The 23,468-nt window shown below is 38.9% G+C and overlaps 1 protein-coding gene across 3 annotated transcripts in view; it reads left to right on the forward strand.

Annotated features, from left to right (window-relative positions):
• Positions 1–23,468, forward strand: part of Strn3 (striatin 3) — an 80,078-nt gene that overhangs the window by 1,802 nt on the left and 54,808 nt on the right. The gene's annotated exons all lie outside the window — the stretch shown is intronic.

Raw genomic sequence — 23,468 nt, forward strand, 5'->3', positions numbered from 1 at the left:
AATAAACATGAATCTTCAGTTTTCATTACATTGAATGAATATAAAGAATTTCATTCAAGGGCTGGAGAGATGGCTCAGTGGTTAAGAGCATTGCCTGCTCTTCCAAAGGTCATGAGTTCAATTCCCAGCAACCACATGGTGGCTCACAACCATCTGTAATGAGATTTAGTGCCCTCTTCTGGCCTGCGGACACACACACACAGAATATTGTATACATAATAAATAAATAAATATTTTAAAAAAAAAGAAAAAAAAAGAATTTCATTCAAAAATTAAAAATACTCGGCTGTGTGGTGGCACAAGTCTCTGGTCCCAATACTCAGATGGATCTCCATGAGTTCAGGCCACCCTGATTTACATAGAGAATTCCAGGACAACCAGAGCTACATAGACTCAATCTCAAACAAAAAAAAGTAAAAGAAACATAAAATATCAATAATGTTTTGTTGACAAAAGCTTTGCAGTCAAGTGATTGAACCAGTAAATATTTGCTGTAGGTTTTTCTTTTGTTTCAGACAGGGTTTCTCTGTGTATTCTGTGGCTGTCCTGGAACTCAACTATGTAGACAAGGCTTGCCTGTCACCTGAGTGATGGGATTAAAGGTGTGTGCCACCACGCTCAGCTGTGTGTGTGTGTTTATTTTTTTAATAGTTATTTACTTCTATTATTTGTATGTGTGTGCCTGAATGTGTGTTTATGCACCACATGTGTACAAGCATCCTCAAAATCAGAAATCGTTGGATCCGTGTAGTTATGGATGATTAAGGAGCCATCATATGGGCGATGGGTATTGAACCCTGGTCTTCTGTGTGAGCCACAGTTGTTCTTAACCGTGAGCCACTCCTCCAGACCCTAATTGTTGTTCTTGCTTATTTGTTAGTTTTTTTTGATGTAGGGTCTTATATTCCATGCTGTTCTGATACTAGGCCAGCCTCGAACTCAGATATTCACTTTCCTCTGCTGGGATCAAAGGCATGCACCACCACAACAGCCTCCACAGTCTGTGTTGTGGTTATTTTGAGACAGAGTCTGTAGTCTTGGGCAGTCTGGAGCCCACTGTGTAGAACAGGCCGGTTACCCCTCTTAGAAATCCATCTGCTTCTGCCACTTACCTGCTGGAATTAAAGGTTTGCATCACACATCCAACAAACCAGTAAACCTTTATTTTATTCCACAAAATGGGTTTAGTTAAACTTAAAAATCTTACATATTTTATATGACACCTTTAGTTGATTCGGTAGTTTTAAGATTGTTCTTAATACTTTTGTGTTTTCGAGATAATTTTCAAAAAACTTAAGTGAAAATTGCCTGTGATTTCTCTAATTAAATACGTGTGGATTTAAAGTTTTGTGGTCATATAGCTTTCTAGTACAGTCTGATGCCAGCTTAATGTTCCATGTGGGTAGACTGAGGTTAAAGTATTCATTAAAACATGTGTTGAGGCTTTTGCTTACTTTGATAGACCACCAGTTTCTTACGTGGTTTTTTGATCCTTGTACTGTTCATTTTCATTGATTTTTCAAGTTAGCAATTGAATTTGTCACTCGGCATAGTTGATGTAAAGAGCTAAGGAAGCTTCTTGTGTCCAAATTAACAAGTTTTACATTATTGAAATCTATGTTTTCAGCCCCTTATTCCCTTTTCCTTTCCATTGTTCCTGGACTTTAAGGATTCAGTTGCTGGGCTTCTTTTAGATAATGTGTTATTTATTTGTCAGTTTGGGGGTGGGATAGGGCTGTGCAGCAAAAGCTGCGGAGAACCTGGTAGGCGGCTCACACTGACCTTGAATGCTATGAGTAGTCTTTAATTAAGACTGCTTGTGAGGTATGCACTTAAAGTTTTATGTGTTGAAATGTATGTCTAAAAATGTATGTATATTTAAGCTATACATTTAGAATTATTTCTGCCACTTTCTTAAAAACTAGATAACTTCTATCATTTTTATGTGGTTCTGAGTGCCCTAATCATCTACACATTATTTTTTGAAACGGTATCTTGTAATATTGCACAGTCTGGGTCTTAACTCCTGAGTTTTAAGGGATTCCCTATCTCAGTCTCCCAGGTAGCTGGGTTTAACATATGAACACACATATTTTGGCTATGCTGGGGACTGAATCCTGAGCCTTGTGCATGTATGTAGTGTGTCTGGTTTGAGTCTTCCACAACACACAGGTGGAGGTCAGAAGACTACTCCTGGGAATCGGTTTTCACTTTCCACTGTCGGTTGTCAGGCTTGTCAGCAAGCTCCTTTACCTCTTAGCGATCTTATCAGCCCTCCAGATTTTCTTTGTTCTGTCTCACTTAGCGGTTATCCTCAGTTTATAGTATTGCCCTTATGAACATTGTAGAACACAGGATTTTGCTAGTTTAGTTTTTTATTTTTTGGTTCATGATTGACCTTAAAATTTCCAAATCCTATGACTTTATACACTGTATTGGGCTTAAGCTACATTTTCTGCTGCTATTTCTTCCCCAAAGCCTTTTCCTATAGGGGTGGTTGTGTTGGGGCACCCATTTGATTCTGGACCTGGAAGGCAAAGGCAGGTGGACGTCTTTTGAGTTCTAGGCCAACCAGGGCTTTATAGTGCAACAGTCTGTTTGAGACTCTTCACTGGCTTCCATTCTCTCATTCCTTGTTTTCCTTTTACCTACTTCACCACTTCTGTTCCAATTGGAGACATTGTCTTACTACGGATCCCTGGTAGGTACACGGTGCTCAACTCTAGCCCAGGGTGGCCTCTTACCTTACCTTCTTCAGTAAAAGAAATAGTACAGGGCACCACCAAGCACAGCCCACTTTTTGTAATATTTCCTCTTGTTTGTTTCTAGTTGTAATCTGAGGTTCTAAATGAACTTGTATTTCACTATTATTTTACAAAAAAAAATCAAATTTTTATTACATTTTATTATTTTGTGTGTATGTGGGAATGTGCATGAGTACAGCATATGTTTGGTCAGAGGGCCTTGTGTGTCCAGGGATTGATTTTAAGTCAGCAGACATGGTAGCAGATAGATGCCTTTATCTTTTGAGCCAACTCCAGGGCTGTCATCCAATTTTTAAACTACTGTACTTACCCATTTCATTCTGAAAACTTCATGGCAAGGTTGGTGGAACTGGCTTCTTTCTACCTGAAATATTGGGGCCCAGAGTTTAAATAATGTGCTCAAATATGCTACTGGAGACAGCAGAAAGCAGAGCTGGGATTTAAAGCCGAGAACATGCTTTTAGCTTCTGGATGTTTCAGACTTGTTTGTAAATTTCCTGTTTAACTTTTCTATCTCAAATTCCCCTGTTCATCTATTCAACTGATTTTGTATCCCTGTTCTCCCTGCAAACCACACCAAACCTGTTCCATTAATATTATTACTAGTAGTTAGTGAGTCTTTTCTGGAGTGTATTCAATCTCTTGAGTTTTGTTGATTTTTTTTTTTTCATAGTTACTTATTCAATAAATGTGTGCTGCTTTGGGTTACTTGCTGGGCATATAATTATGTATGAAACAAAGGCTTTACCCTTAGGGAGCTTGTTTTGTAGAGAATAAAATGCTTCAAGTGGCAAATTAAAAGAAATGGAAAAAGTAAATGAGATTGAAACTTGTATGAATTTTTAGTTAATATTTAGTACTTACTGAGTGCTTTCTGTGTGCTGGATTAATGTTTCAAATATATGCATAAAAATAGTCCATGAACTCTGGATATTATGTTCTTCAATATACTTTTACCCTTCCTTCTGTTTCTGAGGTAGGGTCTCTTGTACCCTAGGTTGGCCTCAGATTCTTGGGTAGCTAAGGGTGACCTTGAATTTACCTCCTACCTCCCCAGTGCTGGAATTACAGTTGTAAACTGTTTTTTATGGTACTGTGAGGCCAACACAAGGCTTCATGTGTATTAGGCAAGAATTCTACCTATGTTAAATCCTCAGCCCTTCATTTAATTCTTGCAAAGTCCGCCCACTATGTAGTTTTAGATCTGAAGTTTAAGAAATACTGAATCGGGCTGGAGTGATGGCTCAGTGGTTAAGAGCATTCCCTGCTCTTCCAAAGGTCCTGAGTTCAATTCCCGGCAACCACGTGGTGGCTCACAACCATCTTTAATGAGGTCTGGTGCCCTCTTCTGGGCTGCAGACATACACACAGACTATTGTATACATAATAAATAAATATTAAAAAAAAGAAATACTGAATCATATTAAGAACATTGCACTTGGGAGAAGCAGCAAAAGTAGATATTCCTGAAGGAGGAAAGAGGCTGTTGAATAAGGAGGGCTATTTTACATGGTCTAATTGGCCATGTAAAACAGGCTCATCCTAAAATAAATTCTCACTAAAATTTAATTTGAGTGGCTTATAGTACTCCTGCATATACAGTGACATGGAGTCTCTTTTAGCTTAAAAAAGGAAGAAGGTAAGAAAATTTTGCCTGGATAGCTTATGAAGTCTGACCACTAACCCAAGGAAATAATCCTGATTTATTCTGTGCATTTTATTTTACTGCTACTCCAGTCTTTGTTCATAGGGCCTCTCTTACCTGAATTCCCTAGTGTAATCTGAACTTCTTTCATCTGGTATCTATTTTTTAAGTTTATCCTTTACAATATACATATAGTATTGTTGTAACTTTGATTTAGTATTTTATTGTAGAGTGATTCAAATATATGGTTTTTTTTTTTTTTTTTGGGTTTTTCGAGACAGGGTTTCTCTGTGGTTTTGGAGCCTGTCCTGGAACTAGCTCTTGTAGACCAGGCTGGCCTTGAACTCACAGAGATCCGCCTGCCTCTGCCTCCCAAGTGCTGGGATTAAAGGCCTGCGCCACCACCGCCCGGCTCAAATATATGTTTAAAAAAAATAGAGTCTTGTGATCCTCCATAAACTCTGTTACTCATCTTAAAGAATAGCCCTTATGATCAGTCTCTTTGTCCCCTGAGACAAGGTCTCTGGTATCCCAGGCTGGCCTGTGTCTGTGTAGAGAAGGATAATCGTGAACTCCTAAGAATATTGGGGTTCTAGGAGTGTAACATTATACCTTGTTAATTTGTGGTCATGGGGAGGAACCCAGTGCTTTGTACATACTGGGTAAGTACTCTGCCAACTGAGCTATAGCTTTTTACTTGATCAGACTGTTTTAACTGTTTCTATCCATTTGTCCTCAGCTACTTTCTCTAGCCTTCTCCTCCTCCTCCTCCTCCTCCTCCTCCTCCTCCTCTTCTTCTTCTTCTTCTTCTTCTTCTCTCTCTCTCTCTCTCTCTCTCTCTCTCTCTCTCTCATCTATTTATTGACAGGGTTTCTCTATGTAGCCCTAACTGTCCTGGAACTCTCTCTGTAGACCAGGCTGACCTCAAATTTACAGAGATCCATCTGCCTCTGCCTCTGAGTGCTGGGATTAAAGTCATATGCCACCACAGCCCAGCTATCTCATAATATTTTGATGCAGATCTTAGGCCCATGAAATTTCACCTTTTCTACTCTAAAGCCTATGTATTGTCTTATACCTGTAATCCTAACACTTGGGAGGCTGAGTCAGGAGGATCATTGTTAATTTGAGACCAACCTAGTTAACCAGTAAGTTCTAGGCTAACCTGGGCAACAGAGGGAGGGCCTGTCTCAAAGCAAAGCAGAGAAAGCATTATATATTTTAAAAGATAAGTGTTATTAATATTAAACACAGCTACAGTGTGACTACTATGTCATATTGTTGATAGATTATTAATTTCTTGATTTTATCAGATATATTGTTTGGTTTTCCAAAGTTATCTTTGGAGTTCTTTGAATCAGGATCCACATTGTGGCCAAGACCACCTTCATCTCTTGGTAATTTTTGTTCAAGAAATTAGTCAATGAGAGAAGGTTCAGTTGATAGAAGTGCTTGCTGCCAAGCCTAATGATCTCTGGGACTCACATAGTAATGGTCAGAACAGGCTACTGTTAAGTTGTTCTTTAACCTTTGTGTGCGTGTGTGTGATTGAATACATACATATAGACTCACATGGATACACACACAAGAGTGGGACGGAGGCAGATCATTGTTTGGTTGAAGGTTTTTAGAGTTTGGGTGTTATTGAGCAACCTCCCTGTGTTGTAGTTTTTAGCTTGTTGCAGTGCTCTGCCTGCCTTCCTTAAAACTTGGTTTGGTTCTAGGGCCTTAATCAAAGTTGTTTTACTTTTTTCTGTTCCTTGTGGAGGGTGGGGTGTGTGGAAGGCAAGTCAGTTTTCCAAGTGGTGGTGAGGTCTTTGACAGAAAGGCACATGTGGCATTAGAAGCTATTTGATGTTAGGGCTTAGGAATGGTCATTCGTAAGAACCATCATTATTATTTGTTGTGAGATATTTGTACACTGTGTGAAGATTTTTTGTTGTGATTGGTTCAGTAAAGTTCTGAATGGCCATTAGCTAGACAGGAGGTTTAGGTGGGACATCCAGGCAGACAGAGGAAAAAGGAGGAAATAATTGAGGTACAGGGGAGACACCAATGAGATATGGAGTTGGGCATACAGAATGAAAGAAAGGTAAAAAGCCACATAGTAAAACATAGATTAATAGAAATGGGTTAATTAAAGTTATAAGAGCTAGTTAGGAACAAACCTCAGCTATGGCCTAATTTTCATAATCAAAAAGTTTCCATGTAGTTATTTGCAGGCTGGCCGTCCAAAGATAACTGAACAAGAGTTTGCTACATAGGGCGTTCAACATAGGACCTGAGAAAGCGGTCTCCCCGGTAGGCTCCATGTACAGAGGTGTGACTCTTTAAGAGGCCCTGCTACTGAGCACTTGAACAGGGTTTATGAGTGGGTGTGCTACTACTTGGTGGTGGGAGACTAGGTAGAATTTCCTACTGGAGCCTAGATCAATTGACCCTGCTCCAGGCCAGTGGGGCTCTGCAGGCATGAGACTGCTCTTGGTAACCTGAAGGGGATGGAGCCAGCAGCCATCATCAGCTGTGTGCTAAGCAGAGCCATGCAGTGGAAGCCTAGCTGCCGCCTGCTTAGCAATTTAAAGTTTGGCTCACGCATCAGAGAACACGGATGCGCGGGCACAGAAAGTTAGAACCAGATGGAGAAAATCTCTGAACAGACATATGCTTAAAAATGTGCTTAGATTCTGAAGAAAGAAAAGGAGTATAGAAAGTCTTAGGAAAAAAAAACAGTTTAAAAATAAAAGTAAAGTCTTTAAAGAAAGAGTAAGGTAATTAAAAAAAAGTCATGTAAGAATGGGAAATACATAGGCATCTGGGTCCTGTATAGTATGTTTTATTGACTTTGATTTTTTTGAATGTTGTTGAGCGAATGGCAGCTCCTGAAAAAGAGACATTGGGTTATAGAAAGGAATGCTGAATTAAACCAGCCTTTATACTTTAGAGATATCTTGGCATCAAAATGGAAGTTGGGAAGTGTGTTGCATTGGGAAAAATGTTTCCACAGGAAACAAAAAGTTAGGATTCTCTTCAAAATGAATGAAGATCCAATTTGATTGGGGGAGACCTAAAAATCTTGGCTTGTGACATGAAGAAAGAAACCAAGAAAGACTATAGGACAGGTGACATATATGCTGATCCCTTGATGTGGGAACAGCCCTGAGACTGGATGAGACTTGATAAACTTGTTGGCTACAGAGCCCTCATGACTTATTATATGCCATCCTTTTATATGACATGAACTGAAGTTTGGTTATACAACCCAAACACATTTAGAAAGTTAACAGATGACTTTTACCTTCTCAAACATGAAACAAGAAAATCATCTTCAACTGACTTGTACATACTGCATTTTCCATATACATATATTGCCTTTAAAAGTTTGTGTGTTTTCAGATAAAAGGGACCAGACACCAGTAAAAACAAGTAGCTCAGGTGATCCAGCCTCTCAAAATGCCCTTTTTCTCAAAATTCTTCATCCAGAGCCACTTCAAAGCTCCTAGCCTAGGTGGTCCAACCTCACACACTACTCCTGGCAGGACTTTGGATGAGCCCTGCACTTTCCCATCACACAGAGACTAAGCAAAAAATAATACAGTTAGCTCTTCCTGGACTTGACCATTAGCCCAATTTTCTTAGGGTCCCCCAAAGATGCTGTTGCCCTTGGGAAGCAGTCTGGGGACATCCACATTCCCAAAAGGTAAGGTGGGTGATTTTGGTAGGTTATTGATGTTTGTCATCATTTTAGGGTGTTGGTTACAAGTTGTTATTGATCATGGTCAGGAAAAAGCTGAACCAAAGAGTTTAGAAATGGGGGCGGGGTAAGAGTAGAGGAGTCTTACTTGCTGTTTATTGCTGTGAAGAGACACCATGACTATGGCAACTCTTCGAAAGAAAGCATTTAATGGGGGAGTTGTTTATAGTTTTGGAGTTAGTCTGTCGTCACCATAGTGGGAAGCATGGTGCTGGAAAAGTAGCTGAGAACTGTATCTGTCCTGATCTGCATGCAGGCAGAAAAAGAGAGTCAGGCACTAGGCCTGATGTGGTCTTTTGAGACCTCCAAAGCCCACTCCCAGTGACATACCTCCTCCAACAAGACCACACTCTTTCCAACAAGGCCACACCTAATCCTCCAAACAGTCCACCAGCTGGGGACTCAGTATGTAAACATGAATTGAAGGGAGCCATTCTCATTCAAACCACTTACAAGTAGGAGCCAGATTCTGTACTTCCACTGTATTTGTGTGTCTTTGTAGTTTGCACATATTGTTACTCCTTCTGTGAGTTTTTGTTTTTTGAGACAGATTTTCTCTGTGTAGCCCTGGCTGTCTGACCTTGCTCTATAGGCTGGCCTTGAACAGAGAGATTCACCTGCTTCTGCTCACCCCCCCCCCCCCCCCGCCCCAGTGCCGGGGTTAAAGGTGTGATTAGCCCCTTTATTACCTTTCATAAAAGGTTTTCAGTTTTAATTTTGTTGTCTTTTTCCTCTAGTAGGCTGGTTATAAGTTCTTTGAAAGGATCAGATGTTTTATTTCACTTGTATATCCACTGAGAGGGGAAGGACCTAGCACATTATAGGCATTTGCTAAGTAATTTTTTTATTTTTTATTTTTTTATTTTTTTGGTTTTTCGAGACAGGGTTTCTCTCTGGCTTTGGAGCCTGTCCTGGAACTAGCTCTGTAGACCAGGCTGGTCGCGAACTTACAGAGATCCGCTTGCCTCTGCCTCCCAAGTGCTGGGATTAAAGGCATGCGCCACCACCGCCCGGCTTGCTAAGTAATTGTTAATGAGTAGAGTTGCACAAGATCTTTTTCCCCTTCAAAATGAGTAACTCTTTTGAGGTGCTTTAGTGAATACAGGTGGTGCTTAGCTCATCTGAAAGTATTCCATGTTGTTTTTCAACTTTGTTTTAAAAAAGTATAGCCTACCGGGTTTATTGGCGCACACCTTTAATCCTGGGGTGGGGGTGGGTGGGTTAGGGTGGTGAGAGGCAGGTGGATCTCGGTAGGTTCGAGGCCAGCCTGGTCTACAGAGCAAGGTACGTGACAGGGCTAAACATAAAAACCCTGTCTCGAAAAACCAGAAGAAAAAAAAAATTATGTGAAAAAAGATCTGGGGCTGTTGCTCAGCGATAGAGCCCTAGCCTAGCATTTGGGAGGGCTTCGATTCAATAGCTAGCTCTGCCCCATCCTTTGCAAGAAAAAGTACATTCAGGAAAATACAAATTAAAACACTTTGTAATTTTGAAGCTGGAATACAGCTGAGTTAGTAAAGTGCTTGTCTGTCATTTGCAAAGCCCTGGACTCAGTCTTCACTACTTCATAAACTGGGTGTGATGCCACCCAGGTCTATAATTTTAGCACTAGAGAGATAGAGGCAGGAGACAGCTACAGAATGAGTTTGAGTCTAGGCTGGAATACATGATACCCTATCTCAAAAAATTATATATATTAAAAGAAAAAAAGCAACCCTTTTGGACGGTGAGGTTGTTGGCAACTCCCAACCCCCTTTTCTTCTTCTTACTAAAAATGGCTCAACAAACACAATGGAATAGATATTTGCTTTTATCACCATTGATTCCCATTATTTCTTTTTTTCCTTTCCATATTTTTTTGGAGGTGTCGGTGGTTTTTGAGACAGGGTTTCTCTGTGTAGCTTCGGCTGTTGTAGAACTCTTTTTTTTTGTAGGTTAGCCTGGTCTCCATAGACCCAGCTAGCTGCCTCTGCTCCTGAGTGCTGGGGCTAAAGAACATTACTACTGTCCAGCCATCTTCTCTTCTTTATTGAACCAGAGTTTTACTGTGTAGCCCAGACTAACCTGGAAGTCCCTATGTAACCCAGACTGCCTTTGAATTTAATAATATAGCCTAGGATAGCCTTGAGCTCATGGCAGTCCTCTTGCTTTAGGCTTTCTGAGTGCTAGGATTACTGGTGTGAGTCACCATATTGGCATGCATATATGATTTTCTTGGTGGCTGTCCTGTAGATTACATTAACACTTTAATTTATAGCAATCTAGCTTTAATTAATACTGGTTTAATTAAAATTGAATATAAAATGTTCTTCTGAAGCTTTTATTTCCTACTTTGTTCTTTGTGCTGTTCTTCAACAATTTGTTCGATGTATACCCAAACAATGCAGATTTCTAATTATTGTTTAATGAACGTGCTTCTTAAATCAGGAAGAAAAACAGCTCAACTCTTTTCAATTTATATTTCACTAGATTGCTCAGACTGACCTTGAATTTAACTCGGTAATTTGTTTGGCCTCAGATTCATCATCATCCCTTTCCTTCTCTCAAGTATTCAGATTGCAGACATGTGCCAGTATACTCAGCTTCTCTTCCATACTTACTAGTTTGGATATTGATCTCTCTGTCTCTTTCTGTGTCTTTGTCTCTCTCTCTCTCTCTCTTTCTCTCTCACCAAGTTTCTCTGTGTAATAGCCTTGACTGTCCTGGAATTCTTTGTAGACAAGATTGGCCTCAGACTCACAGAAATTCGCCTGCCTGTGTCTCTCAAGTGCTGGGATTAAAGGTGTGTACCACCACCGCCTGGCCCAGATTATTTTTCTTTGTAACTGTGTGCATATTTGATGTGTGTGTGTTGAGTGCAGCATGTGTGTATAGGTCAGAGGCAAATTTATGGAATTTGTTTTCTCACTGCATACTGATGTGGGTTCTGGGAGGTGAAATGTGGTCTCCTTTACTTAGGCAACAATCTCTCCATCCCTAGGCAGTCTTTATTTTCATGTTAGGCCAGGGCTTGAATCTACTCTGGGCAAGCAGGCAATCTTTTTCTTTCAGCAATTTGAATTCAACACACTTCCTTCATTGTTTCCAATGGGAATTCAGCTGTGATGAGTTACTTTTCATGTTTTCATGATTTTTCTGTTTTTCACGACTTTTGACAGTTTGATTATGGTGTGTTGTGTTGTTAATCTCTGAGTTTTTTTTTATCACATTTAGTAGAGCTTCTGTGTTTTTAAAAATTGTTATTCTGCTGTATCTTTTCTTTATTCATATTTATTGACTTACAGTTGTATTCTACAGCTTTCTGTGGGTTAATTTTTCTTCTGTCTAGTTTGTGTAGCAAGAAAGGCAGGCTCCCTACTGAGTCTTGTAAGAATTGGCTAGCTCTGAGAGGGCCAGTCTTCCTAACCAGAAAGGTTTTAAGATGTCAAAACACAACATGCAGGAAAAAGAAGACATACACTGGGCTGGAAGAGTTTTGTATTAATCATCCCACATGCTTCATCCATTTTTCGAGGTTCCAGTTACTTCCCCTTTCCCATGTGAATCCTAACCTTGGTTTAACAGATCTTCCCAAATTGAGAATTTAATTTTGATTGGAGTTGGGATTAAATTTTGGTTTAATTTTGATCTGCTACTCTTCTGACTATTCTGATCCTGGCTGTCTTTGGTGTCTTCTTGCTATAGGAGAGAAATATCTGAAAAGTAACTGAAGAATTTTCTGGCCTTTTACTTTCACTTGTTACTTTTTTTAATGGATTGTCTTTTACAAAACTAATTTTTCATGGTTCTCTGCAATTACTGTTTTCCTCATACTTTAAAAATGCTTTTATATTTTTCATTTTCTAGAGAAGAGGTTGGCAAAATATGGCTTGCAAACCAAACTCATTCTAGAACCTACTTGGATTTTTTAGTAGCTAATATTTTAAAAATTTATTTATTTGTGTGTGTGTGTGTGTGTGTGTGTTGGGGCTGGAGGTCCTCTTGGGGAGCTAGAGTTATAGAGCCACTATAGGTGGGTAATGTGAACTGAACTTGGAAGCAAATGCTCTTAACTGCTGAGCCATCTATCTCTCCAGCTCTTCTTCCTCCTTTCTATTTAAAGAGATATAAAACGAAAACAATAAGAGGACTGAAACAAAAGTCATTTACCAAAAGGAGTTGTCAGCTTTTGTCTTCTACTGGGATACTTGGGTTACCACATGGGGAAGTTTTATTGGTTATATTTCTGCTTTTGCCTTTTGTACCACCACTGCCATAGATGGCATTGGCAGCTGGGATGCCAGGTTGTTGACGACCTTACTTCATTTTAAAGTCTGCTTTCTTAAACCATTTTCACCAGTGGTTACAAATTGGGCATCTTCTGTTACCATAGCTAACTGAGATACCATTTGGCATGTGTGTGTTGGGGGTGGGGTGGGGGGAGCGTTTGGCTGTAATACAGGATGGGCAAAAAGTTCAGTTGGCTGCATTTCGGAACTTGCAGTTGGCGTAGATTTAGAAACGTCCTAATTTGGAATCTAGGGTTATGCCCTCAAGTCTGTGTTTTGAGTAATCATCAGGTGAAGGTGACTTAGGGAGTCAGGCAGCTCAGTTGAGAACCAGGCAGTTCCTGAAGGAAGAGAACTGACAGCTGAGAGCTGTTTGCTTTCCTGTACCACTCCCAACAGCTGGACAATAAATTATTCCAGAAGGGAGATAGGTTAATATATCACTGTGACTGCTAGATTCACTTTCATTTAAGAGAACAAAAACAGCAGTGATTAGCTCCCACCTCCCTTCTGTCCCTTTCTCCTCCTTTCCTTTGACCTCCTTTTTGATGCTGGGGATTGAATCTAGGACCTCATGCTGAGAAGTACCCTACCATTGAGCTTTATTTCCGGCCTTGTTTTGAGATAGGGTGTCACTAAAGGCTAACCTTAGTGAAGCCCTGACAGGCCTGAACTCTGATAGTTCTGCAGAACCTCATCAGTCTGTAGGTAGTTAGGGGCCTCTATCACCAGGTGTGGCCTTTTTTTTTTTTTTTTTTGAGATAGCCCCTCTAACCATATTTGGTTGCCTTTTGATCTTTCTGCTTTAGCCTGGGATTAGAGGCATCTATGATTATGTCTGATTTTTCTTCTTCTTTAATGAATTAATACTTCTAAAGAGAAAGCTGTAGAATGTAATTCTCTCAAGTTGCATGGTTTTCTTTTTTTGAGAAATATTTAATGGCAGGGCATGCTGGTGCCCACTTTTAATTTGATCACTTGGAAGGCAGAAGCAGGTAGATCGTAGAGTTTGAGGCTCTGGTCTACAAAGGTAAGTTCCAGGATGGTCAGGGCTACAGAGAGAAACCCTGCCCCCCAAAAAACAAAGAAAAAAGATTGATACTCATACAGGCATAGAGTCTTATATATATTTAAATTTACTTACTGTACATGTGTCTACAGGGGTGTGTATGTATGTCAGTGTCTGTCAAAGGACAACTCTCCTGCTCTTGGAATCTTGGGATCAGGCCTGCTCACAGATAACTCTACTTGCTGAGCTCTGTCTTCCTTGCTTTTAAGTTGTATACTGTCAAGATGGGTGGGTAGTATTAAGACATTTTGAAAAGACTGTTTTTGATTTCAGTGTGTATAAATGAATTAACCATTTCAGCATTGGAAATGTCACAGTACAATCTTAAAATAATTGTAGAAATTGAATTTAGTTAGCATATCATTAGATATTTTATGTATATTTATTTGTTTATGTATGTATTCATGCATGTGCTATGGTGAGTGGTGTGTGTGTGTTTGTATGTGTGTGTGAGACAGATAAAAAAGACAATCTGGGAGTTGGTTCTCTCCTTCCACCATGGGTTCACGTACCAAACTCGGGACAGGCGTGTTGTTAACATATCTTCAAAGACATTCAATTCAGTTTTTACATTTAACAAGTGAGGAAGCCAAGAAAGGCTAATGGGCATTTATAAAGCTAGTTGGTGATAAATAGGGATTTGAATATATATCTGTCTAGATGTCCAGGTTAGTGTTCTTGGATCAGTATCTTATTTCTTCTCTTGATTTTCTGTAATTCCTAAGAAAAGAGTATTAGAGTTCTAAAATTGAGTAAATTTTTAAAATGACTTTTTGGAATCATCTTGTTGCTAGGAACAATATTAAATAGTATCCAAATACTTTAATACCAACAAGTAGTTTCTTGAGGGATATCATTTTGGATAGATGGATCTGATTTATTTTTAACTTTCCAGGAAGATGATTTCACTCTTTACTTTGGAAACTTCTCCTAATGACTATAAGTTGTCAGGTAATGGAAACTCTTCACAAATACAAGAATTCTGAGTATATGCTAGACTGAAGTTAGTATTATAGTTGCAGCAGTGGATTATCTGCCCTGCAGATCATCTTTATCATTACTGTTGCTTGCATCAGTTTGCATTTGCACTTAATGTTCATGTCAGGTAATAGTAATTTGATTGTTGAGGGCTAATATTAAGGATAATAATAGAGGTAATTCTAAGATAAATATTAAATATTTCTAATGTGAAATAATTGTTTTATAATAAAAGGCAGGAAAATTACATGTTTTGTTATGAGTTACTCAGAAGTCCAAACATTCTAACCTTTGAAGAATCATTGTTACTGTTTGATTTTTTTTGCTCTCTCAGACAGGGTCTGGTCTGTCTATGAAGCCCAATTTGTCTTGAACTCATGATTTGGATTACATGCATATGTTCCTGTAACCTGTTAAAAACGTGCCACAATTCTAAATGCACAGTTCAGTGTGCATTTAGTGTTAAGCATTTCATCTTGTTATACAACCAGTTCCTAGAATGTTTCCTCTTTCTCCCCAGCTTTTGCTATCCCTCATTCTACTTTCTTTTTCTGAATTATCTTTTAATGTGCTGGGTCATCATAGAAGGGGAATGGTATTTTTCTTGTGACTCCCCCTCTTATACTGTCCTCAAGGTTCAGCCATGTGTTGTATCAATATGCCAAAGTTTCCTTTTATTACTGTATTCGCTATCTCCCTCCCTCACTCCATGCTTTGCACACATGTGTGTGACTGACAGTTTCTCATGTAGTCCAGGCTGGCCTTGAATTGACTATGTAGCTGAGGATGATCTTGAGCTTCAGATTCTCTTTGTTTGCAAGTGCCAGGATCATAGACCTGTGCTACCATACTGGAATGATATTCTTGTGTGTGTGAGAGACAGAGAGACATATATGAGGTTTTTTGCTTGTTTTTTAATTTGTTGATAGACATTTGGCTTCTACTTCTTAGCCTTTGTGATTAATGCTTATGTGAACTTGTGCAGATTCTGAGACTATGTTTTCAGTTCTGGATTAAGCCAAGAGGTAGGATTGTTGGATCAAATGGTAGTTGTTTTTTGTTTTGTTTTGTTTTTCATGACAGGGTTTCTCTGTGTAATAGTCTTTTTTAAAAATATTTTTTATGGTTTATTTAACTTTGTGTGCATTGGTATGAAGGTGTCAGATCCCCTGGAATTGGATTTTTAGACAGTTGTGAGCTGCCATGTGGGTGCTGGGAATTGAACCTGGGTCCTCTGGAAGGGCAGTCAGTGCTCTTAACCACTGAGCCATCTCTCCAGCCAGAAAGGACTTGGAGGTTTTAAAAGACTCGCCGGTGTGCTCCCTACTTTCGGTTCAAAGTGTAAGCTTTCAGCTGTTTCTGCTCCCATTCCTTTGCTCCCTTATGTTCTCCAACCCTCTGAAACCATAAGTGTGAATTAAAACTTTGTTTAATAAGTTGCCTTGGTCGTGGTGTCTTATCACAGCAATAGAAAAGTAATTAAGACAGTGATTTTATTAAGTTTTAAATTCTTACAATTTTTTTTTTTTTGAGGAGTAAACTTAAACTTTTTTTTTTTTGACATTCTAGGTGGAAAGGTCATGGAATTTTAGACACTTAATGCCTAGGTATCTTGAAATACCTGTAGTAGTGATTGGTTGTCTGTCAAGTGAGAGACAACTTTTGCAGGATTTCTAGCTCTGGCTAGCTTGGTACTATTTAGTTTAGATTTCATACTTCTGGCAGTCTCATGTCTGATTCTCCCTAGTGTGATGACAAGGTACACCATGGCCCACTTACTTCTTCATTGACTTTCTTAAGTATAGAGACTGTGTTCATTTTTTTTTTTAAACCTCCTTGGAAATTCTAAAATTGGTCATATGAATAAACGTTGATTGAATTTTATATACTGTAGCACAAAATCTAGGTAGAAATACCTGACTCCTAAAATTTACAGTTCTTTAATCTTATTCATATTCAGATTCTCAATTATTTTAAATATGTTCTTGATTTTGGTCATTAGTGTTCTAAGTTAGTATGTGAGTAGTAAAGCCTCTGAAATCACAAACATATTTATTTGGACCAAATGAATTCCCCTTTAATTATATAGAGCAACTTTACCTTATTTTAAAGTAGAATATCAAAAATAAGTACTTCTAGGCTAAGATTGTATAAATCATTGTCCACTTGGGCTGGAGAGACAGACAGCTTTATGGTTAAGAGTACTAGCTGCTTTTCCGGAGGACTCAAATTTAATTTCTAGGGGATTCTCACACCCTCTTTTGATCTCCTCGGACAAAACACCCATATATATATAGAAATAAATTCATAAACTTAAAATATAAAAAGTAAATTGTATATGTAATATTATTCCTGTATTTTGCAATTGGGAAAACTGTAATTTATAGCATTCAACAAGAAAAAAAATTTCTTCTAGGATTTCTTCTAGGATATAACTCAATTTATCAATGCTAAACAAGTCAGTACTTGCATGAATCGAACCCCGAGGGAGTTCTCTCCTCTGTACCACATAAGACTGGACATGTTGGTATACATCTGCAAATCCTGGCACTTGAGAGATAGAGGCAGAATAGGAAGTTCAAGGTCATCCTCAGCCACACATTGAGTTTGAAGCCAGCTTGGGCTCTTAAGATCCTGTCTTATTAAAATAAAAACAAGACATAAAACAAAAAAAGAGAACTAGAGGGATGGCTAAATGGTTCAGGAGACCCAAGTTCAATTCTCAGCACATTGAGCAGCTAAAAATCACCTTATCTGGAACTGCAGGAGATTCACTGTTGTCTTCTGACCTGTGTACACACATGTATGAACACAAACACCTATATAGATATCTGCCAAGCATTGTTTTGGATAATACTATACCAATGAACAAAAGATAGACAATTCATACTTTGTTTGAACTTATTTCTGATGGTATTCATCTAATTTAAGCAATGGTGAAACAAGGATTTGATTCCAGTATTTTTGATCTGATATTGAGCTGGGATTTTTTTTTTTTAATTCTATTTGCTAATTCAGGTAGTTTTGTGACACTGGTCTAGAGCTTGTTAACGTTAAAATTCTGATTCAGGATCGGCAAGGTGGCTTAGCAGGTAGAGGTGCTTGCTGCCAAGGCAAATAGCATGAGTTGCATACCTGAAACCCGTGTAGTGGAAGTTGTCTTCTGACCTTCACATTACACAGTGGTGTGCGTAGTCCCCATCCCCATGTACACACAAAACTAATGTTAAAAATTCTAATTCAGAAATGAAGTTAATATTGACTCTTAGATGTGAGTGTAATTGAGATTCTCAACTCTTAATTTTTCTAGCTGGTTGCCTAGATTCAAGTCTTAGTGCTTCCACTGTTTCTCTTGGGAATAGCAAGAGAACCTCCGTTAATAACTGCACTTCCCTTAACTCTTCTGTAGAGAAAGTGGGGAAAATAACACCAGCTCACAGGTTTATTTGTAAGACATAAATGAGCTAAGACACTCATACATGTTTAACAAATACTACAGATGGTTATTACTTTATTATCAATTATAAAATTTTAAAAATTAGGAAATTTATAAGATTTTTGTTAAGCATGTAGGGACAAGCCTTACCTGAAGTGACAAGGCTACTTATAATCTTAGTCACATGTAATAAATACACACTTTTATTTATTTTTTAAAAATATTTATTTATTTATTATGTATATAATATTCTGTCTGTGTGTATGCCTGCAGGCCAGAAGAGGGCACCAGACACCGTTACAGATGGTTGTGAGCCACCATGTGGTTGCTGGGAATTGAACTCAGGACCTTTGGAAGAGCAGGCAATGCTCTTAACCTCTGAGCCATCTCTCCAGCCCAAATACACACTTTTTTTTGTTTGTTTTTTTTTAAATCTTTTTTTAATATTTATTTATTTGTTTATTATGTATACAGTATTCTTCCTGCAGGCCTCATTATGGATGGTTGTGAGCCACCATGTGGTTGCTGGGAATTGAACTCAGGACCTTTGGAAGAGCAGGCAATGCTCTTAACCACTGAGCCATCTCTCCAGCCCCCAAATACACACTTTTTAAAAAAAAAAAAGAAATATGCATGTGCATGTTTGTGTTACCGTCAACAATTTGCATTAAACAAAATGTTATTTAATATTATATGTGGAATATGCATTTATCATTTTTAGAATACCTTATTATTTTTAGAACATTTTTAGAAGACCTGGCTTCAGGGTCTTTAGGGGGAGAGTGTAACCATTAATAGCAAAAGTCATATTACATAGTTTAATGCCTTTTTATCACATTCAGAGTATCAGATTTGTATTAATTTTAGGTATCTTACTTGGTAAATTATTACTTTAATTGTTGATTATTAAGTGTTCTTTGAATTTTGAGAGGAAGAATAATTAATCTATTATTTTGATTATAGCATTACTATTCTTTGAAATCTTGTTTCTATTATAAAATTTGAAGTTAATCTCTCCTTTTGTGTGTATGTTTGTTGGAGGCTTATATAACCTAGACTGGCCTTGAACTCAGGATACTTCGTCTTAGTCTTCTGAGGAATGACTAGGCAGAATGAATATATTTTTACTCTGTTACCTTGTTTGAGAACAGCCAGGGCTACAAGAGTGAAATCCTGCCTCAAAAAGAGAAAGACTCTATTCTTCAACCAGCTATAGTCATGTAAAATGTAGTTGGAACTTTGGGTCTGATGGTAGTTTGATGTTTTGATTATTTATTAAACATTGTTTGTTTTTTAATTTATTTTTTGAGACAGGGTTTCTCTGTGTAGCCCTAGCTGTCCTGGAACTCACTTTGTAGACCAGGCTCACCTCTAACTCACAGAGATCTACCTGCTTATAAACCCTGTTGTAAATAGAAGGGTTAAAAAAAAATAGATTCAAGTTTTACTTGCTTTTGTATGTCTTTTCTTAATGTTTCTCTTTTCCCCTGAATTCTTTCCCATTAATAACATTGGAAAATAAATTTTGTAACTACTGCATGCAAGATTTTGTTCACATATTTTTTTTTGTACAGGTAAAAATAGAGTACCCACCTTTTGAGTTGGACACTGAGTTTTATTACACGGTGATTGATTATACAAAGTTTTATATGTTTTTCCTCAACACACTGAATTACGGGATAAATAATTTTTGTGTGGTTTTTAGAAAACATCTTAACTCAATTGTGAACCTTGTAATTAAAGCGTGTGTGTGCGTGCGTGCGTGCGTGCGTGTGTGTGTGTGTGTGTGTGTGTGTAACCCAGGCTGGCCTTGACCTAGTAACTCTCTTCTAGGTCAGCTAACCTCTTCAGCATATCTTAATGATATGTACCAGCACAACCAGCCTAAGTGTTGGATCATTTGTATGATTATTCATTGTATGTGTGTGTACATTCAGATGCTAGAAGAGGGTGTCAGGTGCCCTCCTCTCTCTTCACTTATACCTTGAGGCAGAGTCTTTTCTGAAACCTTGGGTTTTCTCAGCTAGGCTGAAAGCCAGCAAGTCCCAGTAATCTTTCTGTCTCTGCTCCTCCCTTGGAGCTGGGATTACAGGAATGCACAGGCCCTGACTTGTAACATGGGCATTAGTTTTGAACTCCAGTTTTCTTTCTTTTTTTTTTCCTTCTTTTTTTGGTTTTTTGAGACAGGGTTTCTCTGTAACTTTGGAGCTTGTCCTGGAACTAGTTCTTGTAGACCAGGTTGTCCTCGAACTCACAGAGATCTACCTGTCTCTGCCTTCCGAGTGCTGGGATAAAGGTGTGCGCCACCACCGTCTGGCTTGATCTCTAGTTTTCACAATTGCATGACAAAACTCTCTTAGCCATTGAACCATTTTTTCAGCCCTTGTATGATATTTATAATATATATGCACATATACTGTGTGTGTTTATAGATTATTTGCTTTATATGTCACTGTCACTTGAATATCCTGAAATTATTTATAACTAAACCTTGTTTTAGTAAAGGGCATGTGGAAAGGGAGACAAGTAATTGTGAATCAAGTTTAGACTAATGCTGCTTGAATCAATATTGAAAGCTTAGTGCTGGTGACCCCTAGTGGTTGTTGTCAAACATCCGCGAACGCTAAATAATTCTATGATAATCAGATGTTTCATGTGGAATAAATTCAGGAGATGTGTAAAATATGATCCCAGATATTGAAAATCAGCAACAAGATTGGGTTATACTGAGTTACCAGCTAAAACTGGATAGGTAAAAACAAATTTGTAAGCTTTTGCTTTAGTAATATGTTTGATAATAAATTGCAAGTTAGCCACTTCCCTTTTTACTTTTTTTGTTTGCTTGCTTGCTTGTTTGAGACAGCATATTTCTATGTAGCCCTGGCTATCTGTCAATTCTGTGTGAATCAGGCTGGTCTTGAGCTCAGTTCTGGAATTAGAAGTCATGCACCACTATATCTGTCTTACCTTTATGCTTTTTAGAGCAGAGTAGTTAAAAACTTCAATTGACTTCAGAATTTTTTTTAAGAAATTGACTTTTCCTGATGCTCAAAAAATGTTTTCCTTTTGGATGTAGTTTAGTGGGATACTTGCCTAGCACTCCAGGTAGAAAGGAATGGGAAGCCCTGCCTCAATTGAAGCAGCCACACCATTCTATTGTAAGATACCCTCCCCACTTTTAGCTGGTTGAGATGGGTCTTGGCACTTAGCTTTAGGAAGCCTGAAATTCAACATGTGGTTCAGGCCAGCTAAGCGCAAAACTCTCCTGCCTTTAAGAGTTATAAACTATACAAAGCTGGGTCTGGTGGTGTACACCTTTCAAAATCTAAGTACCCTGAGTTTGAGGTCAGTCAGGTCAAGATAGAGAGTTCTGGACCAGGCAGGAATGTGTGTGTGTGTGTGTGTGTGTGTGTGTGTATACATGTATGTGTGTGTATGTATATAGATAGATAGAGCCTTCAAAGAAAAACTGTATATACATAAGGTACATAAAATGTAATTATAGATTATTTTGGGTGGTATTGACTCTTTTTTTTTCTTTATTGTCTTTTCGAGACAGGGTTTCTCTGTAGCTTTGGAGCCTGTGCTGGAACTAGCTCTTGTAGACCAGACTGGCCTCGAACTCAAAGAGATCTGCCTGCCTCTGACTCCCAAGTGCTGGGATTAAAGGCATGCATCACCATCTTGTCATTGTCCCCGTTCCCCCCATCCTCCCGTGTCCCCCCCTCCCCCCCTGCGTGTTATTGACATTTTTAACTGTTAAAGTCTTGTTGCATGGACACGGGATGTGTTCATGTCCTAGTTTCTTTCATCAGTTTTTTACATCCTTGTTTAATTCCTAACTATTTTATCCTTTAAAAAATACTTTGTGTTTGTATGAGTGTTAATGTGTGGGTGGGTGCCTAAGCCACAAGCATGTTCTTGCATACAGAGGCCAGAGGTTGAAATTGGGAGTTTTCCTCAGTGGCTCTCCTCCAGGTTCATTGAAGCAGGGTCTTTCAGTTGAACCCAGAGTTAGCTTGTTTAGGGGACTCTGTCTCTGCTTCTGTCTATGCTAGAGTTACAGACAGGTGGCCAGCGCCAACCCAGTTTTTGTTTAGGTTTTATATATTTTATTTAGTGTGTGTGCCTGCACCTGTCTGTGTGTGTGTGTGTGTGTGTGCATGCATATGGAGAACAGAGGACAGCTTATGAGTCAGCTCTCTGCTGCTATAGGAGTACCAGGGATCAAACTCAGGATCAAAATCACTTGGCAGCTAGTGGTTTTATCAGCTGAGTCATTTTCCTGACCCCCATTTTATATCTTTTTAAAATTACATTATTTTTATTTACATGTGTGTATGCCCCATGTGAATACAGGTGCCCATGGAGCCCACATCTTCTGGAACTAGAATTAGGTGCCATGGGGGTGCTGAGAATTGAACCCTGGTTCTCTGCAAGAGCAGCAAATGCTGTTAACTGCTGAGCCACATCTTCTACCCCTGTTAAGCACCTTTAAAGCAATTATTTCTATCCCTAGTGTTTTGTGCTACCATCTTTTGTGAAGTATATGGTCTTTGTTATTAGTTTGTAGGCTTTTTATTTAGTTTTATTGGAACATTTTTCTGTCCCTGTATTGATTAGTGTCTTATATCTTTTTAGGTTTTGTTTTTCTTTTATCTGGGTATGTGTTTTAATTCCTTTGATTGTTATATCTGTCTTTAAATCCCCAAATCTATCAACTCTGTCTTCCTATAAAATAAAACATAAATTATATATTTTCTTATTTTAAGAGGGAAGAACCAGGGCACAGGCACAGACAAATTAAAGCAAAACCACAGCCCACCAGTGTCAGACACTGGGGACTTCTGATATTCGGGGCTACGGAAAGCTTGGGTAGCTCTCCTTCTTGGGCTTTGCCCTTTACAGCACACAGCTTGTACTCGAGATTCAGGATCGCTCCACCCCACCACTGTCTTTGGTGATCATCCCCTGGTGCTGGTGTCTCCAAACTTCTGGGATCTCTGCTGCACCTTCAGCCATATCCTCTCCTGACCTCTCTTCAGGGACTTTGACTTGCCACATGATGCCAGAGCCTCAGCTTCCCCCATGACCCCTTCAATCCTAGGACTTCTTCTGCAGCTGAGGCTGCACCATCACTAGTAGCTTTTCTGGCCTCTCATAGTGCCAAGCCTCAGCTGTACTTCATGACTCCTTTATACCTTTAAAACCATTACCACCTGAGAGACTGACTTCCACAGTACTAAGTTCAGTTGCCAGCATGAGGTACATACAGCTTTGCCTCTCTCTTGCTCTGTAATTTCTGTGTGCTGACCTGAGGAAACATATCCCAGAAGATTTCGACTCAGTGATGCTGGTTGATTTTTAATCATAGCTTATTTTTCAGCCCCAGCAAACCAGAACCCAGATTCCATTTTTTTTTCTCTCTTTCTTTTTGGTTTTCAAGACAGGGTTTTTCCATGTAGCCCTGGCTGTCCTGGAGCTCGCTCTGTAGACCAGGCTGAGCTCTAACTCACAGATCCTCCTGCCTCTGTCCCTCTCTCCCCAAGTAATGGG

This window comes from Microtus oregoni, unplaced genomic scaffold, assembly GCF_018167655.1.
Source record: "Microtus oregoni isolate MIOR12 unplaced genomic scaffold, Mior012 000009F_ref0000495, whole genome shotgun sequence".
Lineage (NCBI taxonomy): Eukaryota > Metazoa > Chordata > Mammalia > Rodentia > Cricetidae > Microtus > Microtus oregoni.